This window comes from Mus caroli, unplaced genomic scaffold (genome assembly GCF_978045245.1).
Source record: "Mus caroli unplaced genomic scaffold, Mus_caroli_1 scaffold_8, whole genome shotgun sequence".
NCBI lineage: Eukaryota > Metazoa > Chordata > Mammalia > Rodentia > Muridae > Mus > Mus caroli.
Genome location: NW_028227263.1, coordinates 23,588,772 through 23,597,602, shown reverse-complemented (window position 1 = coordinate 23,597,602; position 8,831 = coordinate 23,588,772). Strand labels below are relative to the sequence as shown.

Genomic DNA, 8,831 nt, shown 5'->3' with positions numbered 1-8,831 from the left:
CTTAGGGAAAGAGGATCTAAAAAAGATATTTTAATAAAATGAAACTAAAAACAAAAGCAAAAACAACAAGCAGGCATAGCTATTATAATACCAGAAAAAGTAGACTTCAATTTAAAGTAATCAGAAAGATAAAAAGGGACACTTCATACCAGTAAGAGGAAATTACAATTCTAAACACATATGTACCAAACACAGGGGCACCCAATTTCCTCGAACAAATACTTCTGTATGTAAAACCACAGATTAACCCCAACGTAGTAATAGTGGGAAATTTTAACACTCTACTCTCACCAATAGACATGTCATCTGGACAAAAACTAAATATAGAAACACTAGAGTTAAATGACATCTCAAAAATCAAATGTACCCAATGAACGTCTATAGAACATTCCACCAAAACACTAAATAATACACATTTTCTCAGCAGCTGGTAGAACTTTCTCCAAAAGCAACCACATATTGTGCCACAAAGAAAGCCTCAACAAATCTCAGCATTCTATCAGACCACAGAAGAATAAAGCTGGATATCAGCAATAAGAGAAACTGCAGAAAATAAATAGACTTATGAAAATTTAACAAGACACAATTGAATAATTGTCTTAGCTAGGGTTTTACTGCTGTGATCAGACACCATGACTAAGGTAACTCTTATAAGGACAACATTTAATTGAGGCTGGCTTACAGGTTCAGAGGTTCAGTCCATTATCATCAAGGCAGGAATATGGCAACATTCAGGCAGGTATGGTGCAGAAGGAGTTGAGAGTTCTACGTCTTCATCTGAAGGCTGCTAGCAGACTACTGGCTTCCAGGAAGCTAGGATGAAGGTCTTAAAGTCTACACCCACAGTGACATGCCTACTCCAACACGGTCACACCTCCTAATAGTGCCACTCCCTGGGCCAAGCATATACAAACCATCGCAATAATAAGTGGGTCACTGAAGAAAGAACGAAATAAAGAAAAAGCCTATAATAGAATGAAATGAAAACACAGCATATTAAAACATACAAGATACAGTGGATGCAGAGGACAGCTTATAGTTCTAAATGCCTATATAGAAAGTCTGGGCTGCTTGCTTCGGGAGCACATAGACTAAAATTGGAACAATACAGAGAAAATTAGCATGGCCCCTGCACAAAGATGACACACAAATTCATGAAGCGTTCCATATTTTTAACACCCTTTCATGATAAAAGTCTTGGAAAGATCAAGAATTCAAGATCCATACCTAAACATAGTAAAAGCAATATACAGCAAACCAGTAGCCAACATCAAACTAAATGGAGAGAAACTTGAAGCAATCCCACTAAAATTAGGGACTAGACAAGGCTTCCCACTCTCTCCCTACCTATTAAATATAGTACTCGAAGTTCTAGCTAGGGCAATTAGACAACAAAAGGGGGTCAAAGGGATACAAATTGGAAAGGAAGAAGTCAAAATATCATTATTTGCAGGTGATATTATAGTATACTTAAGTGACCCCCAAAAATTCCACCAGAGAACTCCTAAACCTGATAAACAACTTCAGCAAAGTGACTGGATATAAAATTATCTCAAAGAAATCAATGGCCTTCCTTTACTCAAAGGATAAGCAGGCTGAGAAAGAAATTAGGGAAACAACACCCTTCACAATAGTCACAAATAATATAAAATACCTTGGTGTGACTTTAACAAGCAAATAAAAGATCTATATGACAAGAAGTTCAAGTCTCTGAAGAAAGAAATCGAAGATCTCAGAAGATGGAAAGATCTCCCATGCTCATAGATTGGCAGGATTAATATAGTAAAAACGGCCATCTTGCGGAAAGCAATCTACAGATTCAATGCAATTCCAATCAAAATTACAACTGAGTTCTTCATAGAGTTAGAAAGAGCAATTTGCAAATTCATCTGGACTAAAGAAATAACCCAGGATAGGGAAAAATATTCTCAACAATAAAAGATCTTCTGGCAGAATCTCCATCCCTGACCTCAAGCTGTACTACAGAGCAATTGTGATAAAAACTGCACGGTATTGGTACAGTGACAGGCAGGTAGATCAATGGAATAGAATTGAAGACCCAGAAATAAACCCACACACCTATGGTCACTTGATCTTTGACAAAGGAGCTAAAACCATCCAGTGGAAAAAAGACATCTTCAACAAATGGTGCTGATTCAACTGGTGGTTATCATGTAGAAGAATGCAAAGCAATCCATTCTTATCTCCTTGTACAAAGCTCAAGTCCAAGTGGATCAAGGACCTCCACATAAAACCAGAAACACTGAATCTTATAGAGGAGAAAGTGGAGAAGAGCCTCAAAGATATGGGCACAGAGGAAAGATTCCTGGAACAGAACACCAATGGCTTGTGCTGTAAAATCAAGAATCGACAAACGGGACCTCATAAAATTGCAAAGCTTCTGTAATGCAAAAGACACTGTCAATAAGACCAAAAGGCAACCAACAGATTGGGAAAAGATCTTTACCATTCGTAAATATGATAGGGGGCTAATACCCAATATATATAAAGAACTCAAGAAGTTGGACTCCAGAAAACTAAACAATCCTATTAAAAATGGGGTACCGAGCCAAACAAAGAATTCTCAACTAAGGAATACTGAATGGCTGAGAAACACCTAAAAAAATGCTCAACATCCTTAATCATCAGGGAAATGTAAATCAAAATAATCCTGAGATTCCACCTCACACCAGTCAAAATGGCTAAGATCAAAAACTCAGGTGACAGCAGATGCTGGTGAGGATGTGGAGAAAGAGGAACACTCCTCCATTGTTGGTGGGATTGCAAGCTTGTACAGCCACTCTGGAAATCAGTCTAGCGGTTCCTCAGAAAATTGGACATAGTTCTACCGGAAGATCCAACAATACCACTCCTGGGTATATACCCAGAAGGACACATGCCCAATTATGTGGAGCCTTATTTATAATAGCCAGAAGCTGGAAAGAACCCAGATGTCCCTTAACAGAGGAATGGATACAGAAAATGTGGTATATTTACACAATGGAGTACTACGAAGCTATTAAAAACAATGGATTTATGAAATTCTTGGACAAATGGATGGATCTGGAGGATATTATCTTGAGTGAGGTAACCCAATCACAAAAGAACACACATGATATGCACTCACTGGTAAGTGGATATTAGCCCAGAAGCTCAGAATCCTTTTTAGAAGTGGGAACAAAATACCCATGGAAGGAGTTACAGAGACAAAGTTCAGAGCACAGCCTGAAGGAACGACCATCCAGAGACTGCCCCACTTGGGGATCCATCCCATAAACAATCACCAAGCCCAGACACTAGGCAGATGGCAACAAGAGCCTGCTGACAGGAGCCTGATATAGCTGTCTCCTGTGAGGCTATGCCAGTGGCTGGCAAATACAGAAGTGGATGCTCACAGTCATCCATTGGACAGAGCACAAGGTCCCCAATGAAGGAGCTAGAGAAAGTACCCAGGAACCTGAAGGGGTCTGAAGCCCCATAGGAGGAACATCAATATGAACTAACCAGTACCCCCAGAGCTCCGTGGAACTATACCACCAATCAAAGAAAACACATGGTGGAACTTTTGGCTCTAGCTGTATTTGTAGCAGAGGATGGCCTAGTTGGTCATCAATGGGAGGAGAGGCCCTAGGTCCTGTGAAGGCTCTATGCCCCAGTATAGGGGAATGCCAGGTCCAGGAATGGGAGTGGGTGGGTTGGAGAGCAGGGGGAGGAGGAAGGGGATAGGGGATTTTCAGAGGGGAAACTAGGAAAGGGGATAACATTTGAAATGTAAATAAAGAAAATATCTAATAAAAATAAATAAATCTTTGGGCCAGAGTGAGCTGGCCTAGAGCGAGCTGGCCTGGGGGAGAGAGAGAGAGAGAAAGAGAGAGAGAGAGAGGGAGAGAGGGAGAGAGAGAGAAGCTACAGTGTACTTACATATAAACAAATAAATCTTAAAAAAAAAAGAAAAGAAAAGAAAGAAAAACTGAGAGATTTCAAATAAATAGCTTAATAAGACACCTAAGGCCTTGGAAAAACAAAGGACAAACCAAACCCAAGGATGGGGGAGAAATAATTAAGGTCAGAGAAGAAAGGAACCAAATGGAAACAAAATACAAAGAATAAATGAAACAAATAGTTAGTTCCCACCAACAATCCTGGTTAAATCCAGGGGTGGGGGCGGGGGCACAAAACAAAACACAGACATGAAAATGAGAAAGAGATCTGTAGGGAGTGTGGGAAGGTAGCGGCCGTAGAGGGGAGGGGCAAGACTGGTCAGTGGGCCTTCATGTATTTATGTGAAATTGCCAAAGAAAGAACAAACTTGTTAAATTTTTTTTTTGGTACAAAATAAGCTTGGTGTGATTGCATGTGTTTGTAATGTCGGTGCTGGGGAGGGGATGGGTCTTGGGGTTGAGCTCCCAGCCAGCCTCAGCTAATCACCCAACCAATGAGCCGTGGATCTCAAGAGAGACTCTGCCTGGAGAAACAAGGTGTAGAGCGCTGCGAGCAGGGGCTATTTATGAATAAGCATCAGACCCATCCACACACCTGGAAAGAAAAGCAAGCTCTTCTCTGGAGAAAGGCTGGGAGTCCTGGACACTTCTTCCTTCTGGAACCCCTTGTCTGAAGAACAATCTCCATTTTTCCTCTAAAACGACCCTGGTTGGACTGGGTCCCCGCTGCCCAGGATCACGCCCCCTTTCTCTCCTTCTTCAGAATTACCCTCCAAGGCAAACTGGCTATGTGTAAATTCGTATTCCTGGTTCCACTTTTTGGGAGAATGGAGGCAAAGACAATATTATAGAAGGACTTCTCCATGACTTTACTTTTCTATGATGGCTTCAATGTCCCTTAGTTACTGCTGCTGCTGCTCTCTGAGCTGGTTCAGGAAGGCAGGGACAAAGGAAAGGCCAGGGAAAGGTTCTGAATGGGCTTGTAGAAAGCAGGACAACACTGGAGCTTTAGAACACAGAAAGGACTATGCAGGGGCTGTTAGCAGATGAAGGTGCTTGGTGACAGACCCGGTGACATGAGCCCAATCCCAGGAGCCCATGTGGTAGAGGGAAGCAACTGAATCTTGGGAGTTGTCCTCTCACCTCTACAGGTGAGGATGTTCACCTGAGTGTACACACACACACACACACACACACACACACACACACCACACAAAAAGAGAGGGGGCTATATGATACTTTCATAAAGCCAATGAGAGTCTGGAGAAAGTCAAAACAAAAGGCCAGTTACAAGGATTCATTACCATAGCACTGAGATTTTTTTTTTATTTTACTTTTTTTTTTTAACTTTATTTATTATTTTATTATATGTAAGTACACTGTAGCTGTAGCACCAGAAGAGGGCCTCAGATCTCATTACAGGTGGTTATGAGCCACCATGTGGTTGCTGGGATTTGAACTTCAGACCTTCGGAAGAGCAGTCGGGTGCTCTTACCTACTGAGCCATCTCACCAGCCCGAGATTTTTTTTTTAAAAAAGGATTTGCCTGTGGACTTTCTAGGAGAAAGGAAGAGACAGAACTGTTTCATAGTGGGTGGAGGGTCCTCACACAGCACACATCGAAGACTGATGATGATGGTGTAAGACCACCGAAGCTGGGCTTCCGCTCAAGTTCCGGGATGAGCTGGCCAGCACTCCAGTGACCTGAGAGAAAACCACACCTGATGCAAACTGCAAGAGGTTTTATTATCAGCTAGCTGAGGACGAATTACCTCCACCACCTTGCAGGGCAGGGGAGTTCGACCGGAGCGGTGACAGTAGGGGGCTTTTAACAGCTAGGTGAGGAATTGGGAGGAGTTGGGAAGAGTTGGGAGGAGTTGGGAAGAGAGTTCTTCTCTTCCGGTGTCCTTGGTGAAATTTACAAGGCAGGAGTGGGGAGTGAGTTCTTTCTGAATTTTTATCTCCGGTCCTCAGCACAGGAAGGCAGGCATCTCTGGTTGTAAAGTATAGAAACAAAAAGGCTCTTTGCTGGCTATAGAGAACAAAGAGCTTCTTTCTGGCTGTATTTTTAGAGATCAGGGAAAACAAGCTTGGGGAACGTCCAGGGGCTTTACCTTCTAGGGAGAAATGCTCTAAGTCGGGGTCCCACAATGGCAGCTCTAGGCAGTTGGAATTAGCTCAAGAAAAGGAGAAGCCCCAGCTCTCGGAGCTGGCTGGTGGCTTCCAGAGGATGAGAGCTTGGAGCTCCCATTTGTGGTACAGCTTTCAGAGAAGCACAGTCAATGGCACCAGCACGTCTGGGCTTTCCCTTCATCTGCTCCCTCAGACTGCTAAGCATCCCTGGCTCACAGGATGGTCTTCCTAACAAAGAACGGCACAGCCATTTGGTAAGTAACCTACAGTACTGTTACACTTTTCCTTGGGAGGAGATAGAGGCCTCTAGGCATGCTTCTTCGTTCAGGGTCCTTCCTAAAAGGTGACTTCTAGGACTGGACATATCCACAGCAGCCAAATCCATCCCATGGCAGTATGCACACAGGGCCCATGTGAATCTCTTCAGGACACTCTGATTAAGAAATAGATTCTGGAGAACCCTGGAGCAAAAGGCTATTCAGTTATAAAGTAGGGGCCAGTAAGATGACTCGAGGCAAAAAACAATTGACAGTAAAGTCTGCTGAGCTGAGTTGTATCTTGGAATCCAGAAGCCAGGAAGGGTCTAGAGATCTAGGAAGCAGGGACAGATGGGGCTTGGTCGTATGCATCCCTCCATATGCATTCGAAGTGTGTAAATGTTACCATAGTGATGTAGCAGCCAAGTCCAACCTGTGGCATGAGGTTTGCTTGCAGTGCTTGGGGCAGAGGATAGCTGTGCATGGGATTCAACACGAAACAATCAACTTACTTAAGACATAGTGTGTGTGTGTGTGTGTGTGTGTGTGTGTGCTGTCTTTTTGTGACACCTGAAGCCAACCCCAGAGCCTCACTGTAGCAATTCCATTTCTATCGTTAAGACTGTAAGATGTGATAGAAGGAGCTTAAAGGAGAAAATATTTGGCTCACATTTCCTAGTGATTTCAGCCCATTAGAGTAGGAAAGGTTTGGTGGATCAGCTCAGTCTGAGGGGCCAGGAGACAAAGTGGTGGCTCTCCTCATGATTGCAGACAGGCTTGACCCTTGTGACTCACTTTTTCAGCTAGAGTCCACCTCCTGAAGATCCCACAGCCTCCCAAACAGCATCAGCAAGTGGGGACCACAGTGAGGGTATTTCTCCCTGTTCTCTCTGTCCTGGAGGTTTTTGTGTCCTTCTGAATAGCTTTCCACGGGTCCCGATGACAGCTCAGGCATCTTACTGACTAAGAAAAGTCTCCTCTGTTGGCTTCTGGCCACATGCTGGGCTGGCCTTTACCTACAGTGGCTTCCCGTGGAAAACGTGGGCTTGGAAGGTTCCAGCTGTGACCCACTTTGTGTCTTTGCACCTCTTTCACATGATCGTCTGTTCTCTTCTGTCTCCCGTCACTCCCACCTTCCCATTGGCCACCTCCTGCTTTGTTTATCTTCTCTCTTCTCCCCTGAAACCTTGTTCCAGCGGTTGGTTTTCTATGTTTCACCTCTTCCTCCTTATTTGTCTATTCATTTATATCTATGAGGCACAGGATATATCTCGATCAGGAGGCTCTCAGATATGAAGCCAGCCTGGGTAGCCAGCCTTGAAATAGCCAGATTTTATGGCTATTACAAAAAAAGCTGCTATGAATTATTATGTGTGGGATCTTGTGTAAACAGAAGACTTCATTTATTTGAGGATGTTTATCCAAGAGTATAACTACTGGGTCTACACAGAGACCATTTAGTTTATTTATATTTTTTGAGGTTGGCTTTTGTTGCATAGCCTGTACTGGCCAAAAACTAAGTAGCTTATCATAGTCTTGAACTCATAGTCTTCCTGCCTTGGTCTACTGAGTGCTGGGATTAGGCACATGTACCACTATGCTTGGCTCATATTTAGGTTTATTGATTGATTGATTAGATTTATTGATTGAGTTGCTTTTTCTCATTGTTATGACCAAACACATGACTACGTAACTGAAAGAAAAAAGTGTTGGTTTTGGTTCAGAATTTGAAGGGATACAGTCTACTGTGGCAGAGAAGGCATGGAGGCAAGGGTGGCTAGTGGATATGCTGGTGGGGGTTTGTTCACCTGGCAGATCAGGGCTTGGAGATGGACAGAAAGTAACCCTCCCCCTCCCCTTCCTGCTCCCCTTCCCTCCTCTCCTCCCTCCTCCACTTCCCCTTCCTCCTCCTCTTTTCTTCTTCTTCCTCCTCTTCTTCTCTTCCTCTGCCACCTCTCCTACCTCCCCCTCCTTTTCCTCCTCCTTCTTTTTAATTTTTTTCTATTGGATATTTTCTTTATTTTCTTCTTCAATTTTCTTTACATTTCAAATGTTATCCCCTTTCCTGGTCCCCCCCCCCAGGAACCCCCTATCCCGTCCCCCTCCCCCTGCTTCTATGAGAGTGTTCCCCTGCCCCCACCCACTCCTGCTTCCTCTCCCTCAAATTCCCCTACACTGGGGCACCCATCGAGCCTTCACAGGACCAAGGGTCTCTCCTCCCATTGATGCCTGACAAGGCCATCCTCTGCTACATGAATGGCTGGAGCCATGGGTCCCTCCATGTGTACTCCTTGGTGGCTTAGTCCCTGGGAGCTCTGAGAGTGTCTGGTTGGTTGATATTGTTGTTCTTCCTATGGGTTGCAAACCCCTTCAGCTCCTTCAGGCCTTTCTCTAACTTGTCCATTGGGAACCCTGTGCTCAGTCCAATGGATGGCTGAGAGCATCCACCTCTGTATTTTTCAGGCACTGGTAGAGCCTCTCAGGAGACAGGTATATCAGG

General features: G+C 43.9%; 1 non-coding gene across 1 annotated transcript; it reads left to right on the top strand.

Moving 5' to 3' along the window:
- The first annotated feature begins 1,067 nt into the window (after positions 1-1,067).
- On the top strand, positions 1,068-1,174 carry LOC115031695 (U6 spliceosomal RNA). The gene has a single exon (XR_003837354.2). It is a non-coding gene; the product is annotated as a U6 spliceosomal RNA (small nuclear RNA).
- The last annotated feature ends 7,657 nt before the right edge of the window (positions 1,175-8,831 follow it).